The following is a 14,789-nucleotide window of genomic DNA, read 5'->3' as shown; positions in this document are numbered from 1 at the left end:
TAAAGATGATGATGATGATGATGATTAAAGAAGACTTTGATCTCAGGAAAGGAAGAGGGGGTGAAAAAGAAAAAGAAACTAAACTTGTCTTTGGTGATGTTTAGGGTGATGGTGATGGTGTTGACAATGATGGTAATGGTGGTAGCAGACATGTTCTTGATGTATTAGACTTTGATGGGGTGATTGTAACCAAAAACATAAAAAGACATGGACAGACTCAAGGACTGATGTACGGCTGGGTGCTTGACCAAACAGAGAATATGGAGAATAGTGATGACGTAAAGAAGAAATTTCTTCAAGGATGAATACATTGCAGTGATCTTGATGATGGCAGTGATGGTGATGTGATATTACTATCATATGTCTGTAGCATACTACATGGATGGTCAGTTAAGACAAAGCTGTGTAAAAAATGACTGCCAACATGTGAAAAAAAAAGCTACTTTTTGAACTTTATTCACAATTGTATGTGCAATGATTTGTGTCAAAACTGTATGGATTTTTAGCCGATTGCTTAATGATTGACATGATCACAATTAGAGTTACATAATTGCTGATATATAATAAACTGAAAATGTTTGTCATCTTATATTCCCTATAGATGCATTAACTGATGTGATAGCCATGCACTGCACGTGTGCCTGTATAATTCATATGATACCATGCATCCAATCGTTTCATCCTGTTTACGTGTGTACAGCCATTGATTATGTTCACGGGTAAAACTATCATGTAATATCCATTCCGTTTGTGTCGTAATATACTGTACTTCACGCATATTTGACAGAGCACTTTCAAAACTCTCACTTTGTGATTCAGACTAACACCTGGTACTCATCTTAATAGGGTAACATTGTGTATGTTGTGTGTTTGAGACATGTATAAGTGATCTTAATCTTGTTCTTCTCCGGGGAAAAGAGGCCTTCAAAAAGCTGGAAGATGCTTGGAAAATTTTGACTATTTCCCTGTTGAGCTGAAACTGCAGAAAGAGATTAGGATAATACGTAATCACTACTGCAGTCTATTTAATTTTGTGGTCAAAAGGTATATTGTATTTAGGTGATTGGTTCTCTACAATGTTTGACTTGAAAGTTTGCGAGACATTTGCAAATGTGAAATGAGAATGACACAATTGTTCTGCCACATTTATGTCATGTGTAAATCGGTGTGGAAGTAAAATTCAATGAAGCACAAATGTGACAAAAAGAATGAATGTCCTTGATGCTGCAGACATCTTTTTTTAATGTTGTTATTTTGTTCAAAGACGGACTCCTAGAATTAGGAGGTTTCAAGAAACAAAGTTGGCTAAAGTTAAAGAATATTGCAGTATCATATGAACATTTTTTCCTCATAGAATTTAGCTTTCAAATTCAATATTTGTATGCGGAAAATTTCATTCACGAGCAAATGTTTACCCATGTGGGTGACACCTGAGGATGCTAATGATGCTGTTATTTGCAGTGGATATAGATGAATTCATCTTAACCCTATTTCTTTGTGACAACCTAACTGCATAACATACTGTGTCTTGGTGCTTGGCAGAGAGACTAATAATGGTCAGTCCGAAATCAGCTTGCATTATTGCCATTTTGCTCTGGCCGTGTTGCTGCCATGTGTGTTACTGCCATGTGTGGAACAGAAGCTGCATCAGGTTAATAAGATTCTGAATCTTTAGGGACCATAGGTCTTCTGTGTCTATTATTTTCTGATCAAAATATGATATACATGCAAGTATGTACATTTGTATGTCCTGCTGAACCTATGATATTATATGCTGTGGTTTTGCTTCTTTCTTTCTTTGTTTTTTTGTCTTTATGCATCTTCCCATTTTAGCCTATTTATTTTCTTGCTTTTTGTTTTTGGTAATTGTGTGACATGTCGATCATTGTTTGTGTAATCCAGTAGTATCTTGGGTATTGAGAGAACTCTGCATGGCGTGATGTTAACATCAGTCGACATCAGGTCAAAATGCAGTGCTTCCGCCAGATTTGTCTCGCTATGATTTGTTTGGGCTTGTCCTGTCTCGTCTAGCCTTGTCTCTGTCTCGTCTTTGAGGAAGTGGTGCAGATAGTAAGCTTGTATTGAAATAAAGTGTGTGAATAGTAGTATGCGTGCACTAACTACAGCTGTTCACCTCACAGAACTGGCAACATCACATGCAACCTACTAACAGCAAAACGAAATGTGTGCAGGTCACCGCGCCACATTTGCAATGGCTGCTCCTTGTTTTCGCCGTCTACATTAAATGTGAAAAGGAAAATTACTCACATGAGAAGCTGTGAAAAGCTCTCACTTGTGACTATTGCAATGTGGTATTACCGTCACTTTTGTAACAACAGACCTGCAGTATGTATTCTCCAGATGTTATGATAGGCTCATCTTGGAGCATAATATTTCTCACTCCTCATGGTCTCTCCTCATTAAGAGACAAAGCCAAAACCTTCTCTATTCAAGACAAATTTCTTGGAGGGGGGGGGGGAGGGAGGGGGAGGCAGAGCAGCAAATGAATTCTGTAAGAGTCCTCTAGTCTCTTACATTATCAGGACCTAGATTGTCCATGTCACCAGTACAGATATTGAAAATGATCTCTTTATGTTGGTGACAAAATATCTAGTTGGTGGTATGAATTGATTTGCTGTGCAACATGCACATTTTTCTGCACACTGCTCTTGGAACAAAGAGGAAACAGTGCTTAAAGGGAGTCAGAGTTCATGGAGCATACGTGAAAGGCAGTTAGCATACCTACACATAGTTATTTTCTTTCCAGTATGTTTCCTTTCTGCAGAAGCAGGCTGTTTTGTTTTTATCATACTGGGCTCTCAACCATAAATTCATTATTAAAGCATAAATGCTTAGTGAACCAATATATTTGTTTTTAGAAAAAAAAAAACCCACGGAGATCTGCAGTAGATACTCAATGATCCCTTCAGATAGATTGTATTTATGCACTGCTGCTGTTCAGTGTTGCATCAGTGGTGCGGCTTTTCAGACTCCAACCTTCCTGTCCATTTTGTGATGTCACACCATTCATTTGTTGAAAGAGTGTTCCAGCTGGAGGAGGTTTGTAGCACATGCCACCTGCCACTTTCCTGTCATGTACATGTACTTTCCTCCATGTGTGCACAAGTGGGAATTTTGCTGCTTAACATCTTCCATCATGTATTGCGCTCAATGTGCTTGTTGCTACCAACAGGTTGTGGTTGCTCTATCAAGGTGATTTCTTTGCATATCCTGCCAGCTTGGTATTGTGCATATTTATCTATTAAGCACGTACATCCAGGGATGTGACAGGAAAGAAGTGGTGGCGGAAGGAATGGTTGCTAGGGCGTGGATGTAAAGCTGTACTTAGAAGTCTTGGTGGGGATCTAACCTGCTGCTTTTTGGTGTCTGATGCATGAATCCATGTCTAGGAGCTGAGAACTGACACAACATCCAGTGTGGGAACGGCTGTGGTGATGGCTTCTCATCATTTTATCCAGGGCTGTAGAAACCGATTGTGTCACAATCCTTTACTTCTCTTCCACTCAACCTCTCATCTCAGGATGGGCGTGGTAAGGGGCCGGAGGAGATCACCTTAGAGGCTGATGGAGAGGCGGATGCATTTAGAGATGATGGTAGTGAGAGCAGCGGTAAGGGAGGTGGTCGATCTAGGGTCAGGAAGCTTAGTAAAGACCTGCAGAGAATGGTGGCAAAATCTAGCCAGTCCAATCAGAAGGTAAAGGCCATGGCCAAGAAGGTGGTCCATCTAGCCATTAGCTCAGCCTTGTTGAAAGTGAACAAGCGCAGGTCGAGTTGGGGAAGTCGTGGGGAGAGGAGCAGCGTCTCAATGGATGAAGATGAGAGTGAGCAGACTGCACTTCCCCCTGGAGCTGAAGATGCGGATGCTGCGCTACAAGCCACTGCTTCCTGGCTTGTCCAGCATGTACTCGAAGCTGCGCAGCAGCAGTTACGGGGAGGTTTGGCAGAGGAAGTTCCTCCAGGATCGGGTGGACCTCTCGGCACTCCCCCCGAGCCTCAGAGGAAAGCGCCACTGAAGAGTGCCATGAAGTCCCGCTCCAGATCCGTCACATTTGCCAATGACCAACCGGCGGTGGTGTTGCAGGAGCCGGACATAACTGCATCTGTACGCAATGTTCCCATTGTGGCCATCTCCCCAGCAGATGATAATGACTTGGAAGGAGATGGGAATGATCCTGTCCCCATGGCAACCGCCAGTGTCTCCCTACCAGGAACTGGCAAGGTATTTTTATTTTAATAGTCACCATTGCTCCATAATTTCTGCCATTTAATGGTCATGCGTTGGAAAACATTGCTGGAGGCTTCCCTATCTGTATGTTCAAGAGCATCCCCTGAGGTGCTCTGTCCTGTTTACTGTGGGGTGATCAGAACATGTGAGATTAGAAAATCACTGCTTGAATGTAACACTGAGCAACAGGGCAAAGAAAACTATGTTTGACTAACAGTGCTATTTTTTTTTGCACCCTTTTCTACATGCTTTCTGACTTGCACAAGCACCAGCATTGTTACTATGCTCAATTCCATGATCTACAGCAGATCAAGGTTCATATGGATGTGCACAGGCTTTTCTCATACTTATGCATAACTTGGGTAAAATTTCTCACTATGGCAAGTAGTGCTCTACACAGAAAAGCACACAGCATTTGTCACATTGAAAACATACCATGGTGCCCAGAGGTCAATGAAATGATGATTGTTGAAGAACAGGTTTCATGACAAGATTGCAGAGTATTGCTTCTCTACCAGTATCCTCTAGTGCAAAAGCCCAGAATCTGATGAATTTTGAGTTGAGATAGGTAAAACATGTAGCAGGTAAGATGCCAGTAGAAGATACCTCTTGTTATCAGAATCTTTGCACACATTTACACTAAATGGACAGAAAGATTGCATATTTGCATGAAAGCATTGATCACAAAACTTTTAAAATGTGCAATTTGTTGATTGCAGTCATAAGCCTACCCATGCACACAGAGGATCTAGCTGCTGTGAATACATTCTAGAAGACACCGCAGGGACCTATGACAGCCATATAACTTATAGGAATGAACAGGAGAGAGTTAAGTTTGAGATGACACTCCAATGTCTGTGGAAGATCACTGCAAGAATCGTGTCGTTTTGATACATCATGCTCCAAAGTGTCCTGTATTTTTCTCGTCATGAGTGTGTTTTACGGGATTACAGATGGAACTCTGCGAGTGACCTTTTCTAGCTGGCTCCTTCACATCATTTTCACCTTCTGTTTTGCCTGAGGTCGTGTGCATGAATGTATTTCCATATGGAAGCACGGCATGTACTTGTGAGGTCCTGTGAGATCTTGTATGGCAAGCTGCAGAGATCTCGTCAGAGACAGATGAACCACTTTCGGTTTTTTTTTCCTTCTTATTTTTTTGGCCATGCGAGGGTAAGTTAGTTTCAGTTTCTCTAAATATCTTTCCAGTTGTTGTCACGTTTATCACGTTTATTCTGAGATATTTTCTGCTTTGACACCAATTCTCATATTTTTGACATACCATTTGTTGTGAAAAAGTCATTTTTTTCAGTATTGGCATTCTGTTTCCCTTCCATGTATGATTGTACATTCGAACAACTTGGTAATGCCAGTATTATGGATATATTATATCACTCACTGACAGTGAAGTGCATGCATCAATGTTCTTTTCTCTGCATGCTTCTGTTTAGCATGGTCTGAGTGCATCTGTCATGGACACTGTAGTTTTGTACAGGACTGATGCGGCTGTGTCTGCTCTTTCCACTCTCTTCAGGAGCTGGCAAGGGATCAAGAAGACATCGGGAAGTTGCCACCCCGGGGAAAAGAGAGAGACGATGCTCTTCTGTCCCAATTGCCATCAGATGCCATTCAGCACCATTTGGAAGACAATGGCGATGACTCTGGGATACTCGAAGTAGAGGATGTTGACCCTGTGAAACTTGACTTGGAGAACAACAACCTGAAGAGTTTTGATGTGGAGAAGCTGGCAACAGAGGATCTCTTCGTGGAGAAGGCTGAAACAGAAGAGATCGGGTCAGAGGAGCGTGAGTCAGAGAAGCATGGCCACGTTGTCACAAAATCAGCTAGTAAATCAGCACGGCTAGTGCTTGTGATGTCTCAGCCACAAGAAGATGTAGCTGAAGAAGACAAGGTTCCAGATGTTGTTGAAGATTGTAAAAGAATTAGAAGTCGTATCGGAGGAAAAGATACTGGAGCGGCAGAGAGGATTGCAAGAGATGATGCTGTTGATGGGACTCTTCCAGTGGATCCCAGCACTCCGACAGGAGGGAAAGGTGTCAAGTCATCGAGACAGATAAACCTGACCTTTCCAAGATCCAGCTCAATTACGAAGATCTCCTATGTTGCTCCAAATATTCCAAGAGAGTCTCAAGAGGATGAAGCTAAGTCCGGACTAAGTCCGGTTCCTGGTGTAGTGATTCAAGAAAGGGAGAGTCTAGTTGAGGGTGGCCCTGTTGGCCAGCAAAGCATTCTGGAGGAGAGTCCGTTGATGAGAAAGGCTGAACCAACAGAAGTTGAGGAAGAGGTTATACATCAGGCCTTTGCCATGCCCACAGAGCATGTTCCTGAAATGGGCATCGATGGTTACGCAGATTTGGCTGATTGCAGTCAGCCAGCATGTGCTCAAGAAGTGGTATCTAGTCATTGTATTGAGGTGTCTGAATCTCTGTTGGTGAAGGAAGAGAGTAGGATGCAGCATGCTTCTTTGCCACGCAAAAACTACATGCCTTTGATATTTGAAGAGCTGCAGCCCTTGCCGGAGCCTCGTGCCCTGGACATCTTGGAACCAAGCATCAGTGTGCTGACATACAGCTCTAGGAATGAAGATGCGCTCATGTGGCAAGGGGAGGAGAAGGAGGAAGAGCAGGAGCAAGTTTCAGAAAGAAATCAAATGATCATCATGGAGGAGCAGCCATTGGAAGCAACATGTATTGCTCCAGTGAGTGAAGCTCTGCCGATATCATTTGACAAAGGAAGTTTGGAGGAAACTATCACTACAAAGAATTACAGATACATTGATAGCCATGCTGATGCTAAGGTTCTGCTGCCTGCCAGAATCCCGGACCTTGAATTTGATCCTGAAGCCCCAGACAATGATAATGAAGATGTAGATTCTCCTTCACAACTCTCTATCGAAGCAGAGAATGCGAGGGGAGATATTGAAGTAGGAATCAAGGGCAATTCCTTGTTGAATAAGACAAGAGATGACAAAGAGCCTACATCAGTGATGAGTTCTAATGAAAGCTACCAGTCAGATGAGCCAAGACAAATTGGGATAGGGAAAGGAGAAGAGAAAACAACTGAAGAAGAGCAGACTGAGGATGAGAAATCAGATGTTCGTGGCACATCTCTCGAACCCACTTTGTCACCAGCCTCGCCGACCTCAAAGGTTCGTGTCTATTACACCCAAGAACCAAGATATGTAATGGATGATGGTGGTCTCACAGAGGGGTTTTTCATGCACAGCATTCAGAGTGTGGTTGAGTCTGAAGGAGAGGAGGTACTTATGGAGTATGCCTCACCCTGTGTCAGTGATACCTTCCATGCAGTCCAGCAGTCTCCTCAACATCCCAAGTGGACCAGAGTGGAGACGAAACGGGTGTCCATAGGCATACAGGAGACACTGAGGAAACTGGCTGAAGATGTACGCAGTGCTTCTAGCCCTCCACAGAGTGTGGAACGCCCAACTGTTGGAAAGCTCGCTGATGCAACCCCACCAAAGGAAGATCGAGAAAAGGAGAGAGGCCAAGGGGTGACTGTGGATGCTGGTGCAAGAAGCCCCTCACAATATCTAGAGGGAGCCTATAAGAAAACAGAGGAATTCCGTATCGCTAGACGTTCGATCAGGCCCAACATTGAGAACTTATTAGCAGGCCAGCTAAAAGGCAACATACCTTATCACACCAGAAAAAGCACTGGTGGCAGCGAGTCTGACGAGGCATCTGTGGAGACCCAGCCTACTGCTCCATCATCCGACGTGGTGGCCCCACTTGTTCTGCCCAAAGCAAAAGCCCCACCCGTTCCAACTAAATTGCGAAGATCCATGTCTGTGCCAGCTAACGTCTCTGACGAGCCTCCAGCCAAACCTCCGAGACAGATGGACGTCTATGTACGTGGGAAATCCTTGGATCCAGAAGACATGGATCTCCCACATGGTGAATGGGGCCTCCAGACGATATTGGCTCTGCAGGAAGTGGAGACCAAGACCCAAGAGGTAGAAGAAACTTCCAAGCATACATAGCAACTCCTTGGGCAATTGTAGGACAACTGCCATGTTGTGCTTGTCATCACAATCAACACACAAATTCCCCTACTCTATACTATTTGCCCTTTTCAGAAACTAACTAGATGATAATGTCATTGCATATGATCAGTGGTTCTCCACTAACATTAGTCTCCCTCTCAGGATAGATCTTTCCCAATCCAGAAACCCCATCTAACATTTAGCATCTTCCTTCTGCAGGTGTATGTAAAGATCACACAACCACTGTATTTCATACTGTGTATAAATTCCATAACCCGCCATGGTGATATTACACTCCCTGAAATGCGTATCTTCTTGTGTAGATTTAGATCCTGTCACATCCATTATACCTGATACTATTCTTCCATTATTAATTCTAAACCTGATTTCATTTTGAGAACTGTTTGAGAACTTAACCCGTTCCATACAGGAACCTGGTGGCCTGTGTACTATGTGTAAATCTATGGGGATTTCAGAATTTACATAGTGTGGAAAGGGTTAAAGTTGCAAGCATTCTGCTGTGATATTTGTTCTGAACTATCTTTTATACACCTGAAATATTATAACAGTCTTAGTCTTGAGATTATTGAAATCCTGCTGTGAAGTCACAATTTCAAAAAGAACAGCTCTTCTCTGTGTGAAAAAAAAAAATGTACATCTATTCCTTGGGAGACATATAGTGAGCAATGAATACACTTGTCATTGTTCTACACTGAAATGGTTTGTCTTTTTGTTAAATTAATATGAAGATGGGTATAGTGGGGTAAACATTTTGCTTATTAATCATCTTTTTTATCACTCTTGTTGACATATACATTTGATATTACATATATATAATAAATAAATGTATATATCATCTGTCCATTCATCTCTGCAATAAGCATTCTTCTAAGTGCATGAAATAAATATTTTCTGTCCTACCACTATTGTATGTTATTCTGTCAAAGTATTGTCTTATTGCAAGAGCAGTCGTTTGTGTGTACAACATATAAAATGTCAGTATCCACAACACACACTTATTCTTCACATGCCTGTATATATTACATTCAGTGGTATATCGCACTGAAGACAGAATATTTATACACATAAAATCCCATTGACCGTTCATGAACACAAGTAGAGTGTATTTTAGTCAAATGCATTTTGTGTAGCATTCTTCTCATAATTTTCAAAAATATTTACTCTTAGTGAATTGTTTATCTATTTTATGGCATATTGCAGATGTATTATACTGTATTGTACACTACCAATTACCTCTCTATTGCTTTGAATTCTTTCATGAGCATGATGATTTGTGAAATTAAACAAATTTTAAGATACCAAGCCTGTAATTGTGTACTTTTTCAAATCACACATCATCCCCAAATTCAAATTTAAGAATGAATTTTGTTTTCTCTTTTTTGGCACCATGAGGTTGTTCAGATTTTGTAAATATCACTTCATAGGATGCCGACCTGGGCCTCATTTCATAAAAAGTTGGTATGATAGCAACTCTTGCTGGAATGACAAGAATCTAGCTTCCTGATTGGCTGTTGCTATGGGAAGTTAACTTTACACCTAGAGTTGCTATCCTAACATCTTTTGTGAAACGGGGCCCAGTGGTCCCACCATTTCCAAACATGCCCACTTCATACTGACACCAATGTCATGGAGTAATTGAGTAATTGACTAATGTTGATTTCACTGGGTAAATATCAGCATCAAAATTGATCATACTGCAAATGTTTTGACACACCTTATACAGGTATATGTATCAAATATCAAGAATGATAATTATCATCATCTTGCTTCAGCAAATTGTTATCATGATGCCTCTTAGGTTTTGATTTCAAGACAGATCGTGAGACACAAAGAGTGTGCACTGATGCACAGATGGTTTCAAAGGGAGAGTGAACAGTATCTGTAGGGTTAGTAGGAAATTTTACGTGAAGACTTCACAATATTTTTCTTGGGTTGGGATTCTCTAATATACATACACACACCCACAAATACCTTTGAATATGTCTCTGATCATGGATTCACATATTCACCTAAAATCTTCTTGCTTTCTCACCTTTCATGTCGTTATTTAACCTGTTGAGGATGGATCGATTTTGCTACAACACGCATTTCCCATAGACACTGGCCCGAGTATGCTCGGGACTCGTCCTCAATGGGTTAAGAGGCAGAAAGGCATAAACATCACTTAGAGTTGAACCCTTCTGCTTCTCAAGTGAGCAATTACTGTACATGCTGTTATCCTTGCGTACCGATATGTTTGCAAATGAGGAGGTCAGGGACATTATCACAAGATGTTGTTTTTGTGCTTTTGACCCCGATGCTATCATAAGTGCACTAATGCCTGTCCGTATGAAATATTTTTGCATGTTGTTAAATTCATGGACCAACAGTGATTCGCGAAATTTGCAAAAATTAAACCCTCGCAAAAATAGCAGCTAATACAGTATCTTATCCAACAAATGACGACATGGGAGGACATATCTTCTGAATGAGATTTTTGCTCTGATACTGATATGTCCTACTGAAGTGCAATAACGTCATATGTCATCTATCTACCTTTAACCTAACAGGTGTTTCAAATGGTCGGTTACTATTGGATCAACAGTTCTTACAAGTGCATATGTATGACCTGCCTCTATCATCTTCTTATCTGCTGAACAAAATAACTGCTCTGGTACATGCTCTAGAAGTACAGTAACCTCATTATGACACCCATCTTTTAACAGGTGTTTTCAGTTGTATACACTAAGTCTGTGACCGTACATAATGGATCTGCCTATGATAATATATATATATATATATATATCTACTTCTGTATTTCAAAAGAATTCGCATAGCACAATGTATTCCTCAGCTTTTGTGTTATCTGAAATAAAAGTAGTTTCTTGAAGCATTTCCATGCATGTACTGTTATTATGTTCTCAAGGTCAGTACTTGAAGACAACTCAAACTGTACACTTTTCATGACATACGTAGTGTGGATAAGCTGTCATACATTCAATTTGTGAGAGCCAATGATTCAGAAAGGTGATTTTTTCCCTCTTTGTACAGTAAAGCTTGATCTTTTTTATGAAGTAATGAATTTGACTCTTAAATGGAAGTGTCTTAATTTGATGGTGCTTTATAATTGGAGCCATGATTTTCTTATCTACACACCATATTGAATCAGATATCTGTGCAGTCATTCAGTTCAGAAATGAAATACGAGGTCATTACTTCAGTCGCAAGTGTTAAAGAGCTCCTAACAACAGTATCATGGTTCAAACACAAATCACCAATGGGACACTACTTGAAAGAGGAGAACTTTGTTTCTTTATTACTTGGTTTAAAATATCTTCCTGTATAAAACAGTCGCGCTCACTTATTACAGTTATTATTAGAAAGCATGTTCATTCATTCATTGCACGAAACCTTTTGATTACCCAATTGCATGACCAATCATGGGAACCATCTGTATATTTCATTTCGATATGGAATTTATTTCTATTGGTGTGAGTTATTCTATACCACAGATGAATAGATAGATACATATATACATCACAGGTTTTCTTTTTGGTGATTCAATCCATTTGTATATCCTGCACAATACTAACCCCATTCCTGGCTGATGGTGTAATAGACTGGCACTATACTAACATGAATATGAACAGACGATCATACACTAATCGTCGTGGTCTTGCCTGCATGGTTTAACTAACCACCACTCCAGTATGGAAGACTGCGATTGCACGGTATACTATTGTTGGTGGGTTGGAGAGCAGCACGCGTCATTCAACTAACATCACCTATGTATAACCACGAGGGCAGCAAACACAGTGCGGTGGATGGATTACCAGCGGTGGTGGGTGGATACCACACCAGACAATTGGTTGCTGACTCCCTCTCTTCTCATCACACCCAATAATCACCTCCGCATCCAGCCTGATCACGTTTAGTTACCTATGTCCTCACCCCAGGATGAAGACTCCGCTGCCAAGGGGGCGGTGGATGCCAATGGCGGTGTCCTCAGCACCAAGGCGTCCGTTGACGCTCCCCCCAAGTCCCAAGCACCAGCCATGCCCAAGACACAACCCCCTGCGCCGAAGGTGGAAGTGGAGACAGCGCCTTCAGAGGTCTCAGCGGGGGCGTCATCGGGGGTCGCGGCACCGGACGACTTCACCGAGCCGCCCAAGTTTAAGGCGCGCTCCACCGGAAGCACTGTCTCTTCGCCAGTAGGGAAGAAAACATCGAAGAAAGAGATGCTTCATAAGGTATGCCAAGCTAGAGAACCCCTACGAGGTGTGTTCACATTCTCAGGGGTGGGATGATTTGTCTCTTTACACTGCACCAGACTGCTGTGGTTCTTCATCAACACTCTAGACTAGTGGGCAGAACCAGTGATTGTCCATTGATAGATAGTCACTGTAGTCAAAACATTTGTACTACCATCCCCAAATCCATCCAGTTTATAGCTGTCACCATTCATATGTAAGCGTTCAGTTCCTGTTGTCTCTTCATGCACACTAGTCTGTCTATGCAATCATGGTTTATGTCCCATGTACAAACTATCACAGAAAACACACACCAGCTCACACAACCAAAAAAAAAAAAAAGGTGATATAGAGCTCACTTGTTTCATCAACATCATTTCACTGTGAAGTTGTTTTGTTGTGTGGAGACTCAGTAAACATATGTTTAGAAGCTTTGATAGATTTTGTTTATGTGAGAAACGATGATCCCCACTGCGTATGAAAGCATGTACTAGCAGTTCGCAAAAGTGATTACTGCATGCTTTAATTGATAACAGCGCAAGCACATGATTCAGGTAATTTGAAGTTCTTTCCTTTTATCTACTTGTGGTTAAAGATCCACCTAATTACTTATTGATACAATATCAATTTAAAAGGATCCTCATAGTCATCAGTGTGAACAGCCCTTTCTTCTTCTTCTTCTTCTTCTCCTTCTTTTTTTCCCCCTAACTTCTGGGATTTTAATTTCGTAGATTCCCAATACTTTTGGGTGATAACTAATTGAACGAAAGATACTGTTTGCAGTGGAATGTGTGTGCATGCATTTGAGTGCGTTACACTGTGTGTTCGGACATTTTTCAAGAAATCTCTTTATCACACTTCTTGAAAATCTGGAATATCTCTGTTTTCTGTTACGCGACCAGTGGCGGATCCAATCGGGGGCCCACTGGGCGTGTCCCCCCCCTCCCTCTTTATTTTTTGTTAAAACAAAAGAAATGAAAAGAAAAATATGGGGGCGCATATGCCCCCCTTTAATTTTGTAAAGGCTCCTCCCCTTTACGGAATTCCTGGATCCGCCCCTAGCAACTATGTTAACTCAACAAACTATTTTACCAAGGGTCGCTGTATAAACAGCCCTTTTGTCTGCTGATTTGAACGAAGATCAAAATTGACAAACCCTTTTATCCAGACTGCAGACGCGTCGCATTACTCTCACTGAGCCGATAGCAACTGGAGCCGACCATTTGAAATGCCTTGTACCATCACAATAGTGTGTGTTATACCAAAATAACTAATATTTCATCTAATGATGAATCGGTATTCTGTCTTACCTGTGGCATTGGGCTGTAAGTTCTGTGGGTGTATAAGATCCTCTCACTGTGATTTCTTCTGTACTTCTGAGGAGCTTGGTCCTTTTCAGTCTTTCTAAGTGGACCTATTGTTCCAAGGTTTTGTAGGACCTATGGTTCCAAGGTTTTGTAGGACCAAGGAGGTTCGAAAAATGGAGTCACAACAGTCTTATTCGCTTTGATCCCATGCTTGAAGCCGCCACTCAAAAATATTTGAAGTATGTGTCAAACTGGATCTGCCCCCCCACCATAGGAAGAAAATGAATTCACGTCTCATTGCATAATGACCATCCACTGTCTAAGGAAGATAAGATATGTCTTTATGATGGAAATTACTTTTCGCTATCCCTACTTACAAACGTTTGGCGGTAGACAATGGTAATGGCACGGGAGTGTGCGAATAGAAATTGCTCAAATATTGCTGAAATAGATTTCAAAATTACTCGACTGTACGTGTCTGTACGCTAATCTGACATATTAAATTATAAAGAACTATACTTGAAGATGATACCATATTAGTTTCATTTGGCGGAAATAATCAGAAAAGTGATAAAACTGGCTTTCCATGAAAGTAAAATTTCAAACACTTTCACAAAATACAGCTCAGATTTACACTTTTGCACATATTTTCAAAGGGAATTGACTTTTGTTTTATATGCTTTATCATTAGGTGAAATTTCACTGCATTTGATATATAAACGAGCAGCATATACCCGATAATTTGTTAGCGTTAAAAATGAATCTTCAGATTGCTCAGAAAGATGGCAGCTTCAAGCATCGAACATCAAAGGCACAGATGCACCTGTGGAATTCTTTTGTCCATCCATAGAAAACTGACAGCTGATTGAATGATTATAATCAGTTGTAACTACCATCTCTCGAACCTCCTTGGTAGGACCAAGGTCCATTTTCACTGCAGTCTGTTGCTCCTGTTCATATAC

The 14,789-nt window shown here is 41.3% G+C and overlaps 1 protein-coding gene across 1 annotated transcript in view; it reads left to right on the top strand.

Annotated features, from left to right (window-relative positions):
* LOC139742175 (synaptotagmin-like protein 4) overlaps window positions 1-14,789 on the top strand; it is a 114,369-nt gene that overhangs the window by 85,831 nt on the left and 13,749 nt on the right. The window lies entirely within an intron of this gene.

This window comes from Diadema antillarum, unplaced genomic scaffold (assembly GCF_040938485.1).
Source record: "Diadema antillarum isolate AM-2024a unplaced genomic scaffold, OU_Dant_1.0 seq00000982_RagTag, whole genome shotgun sequence".
Classification (NCBI taxonomy): domain Eukaryota; kingdom Metazoa; phylum Echinodermata; class Echinoidea; order Diadematoida; family Diadematidae; genus Diadema; species Diadema antillarum.
This window is presented reverse-complemented; position numbering and strand designations above follow the sequence as displayed.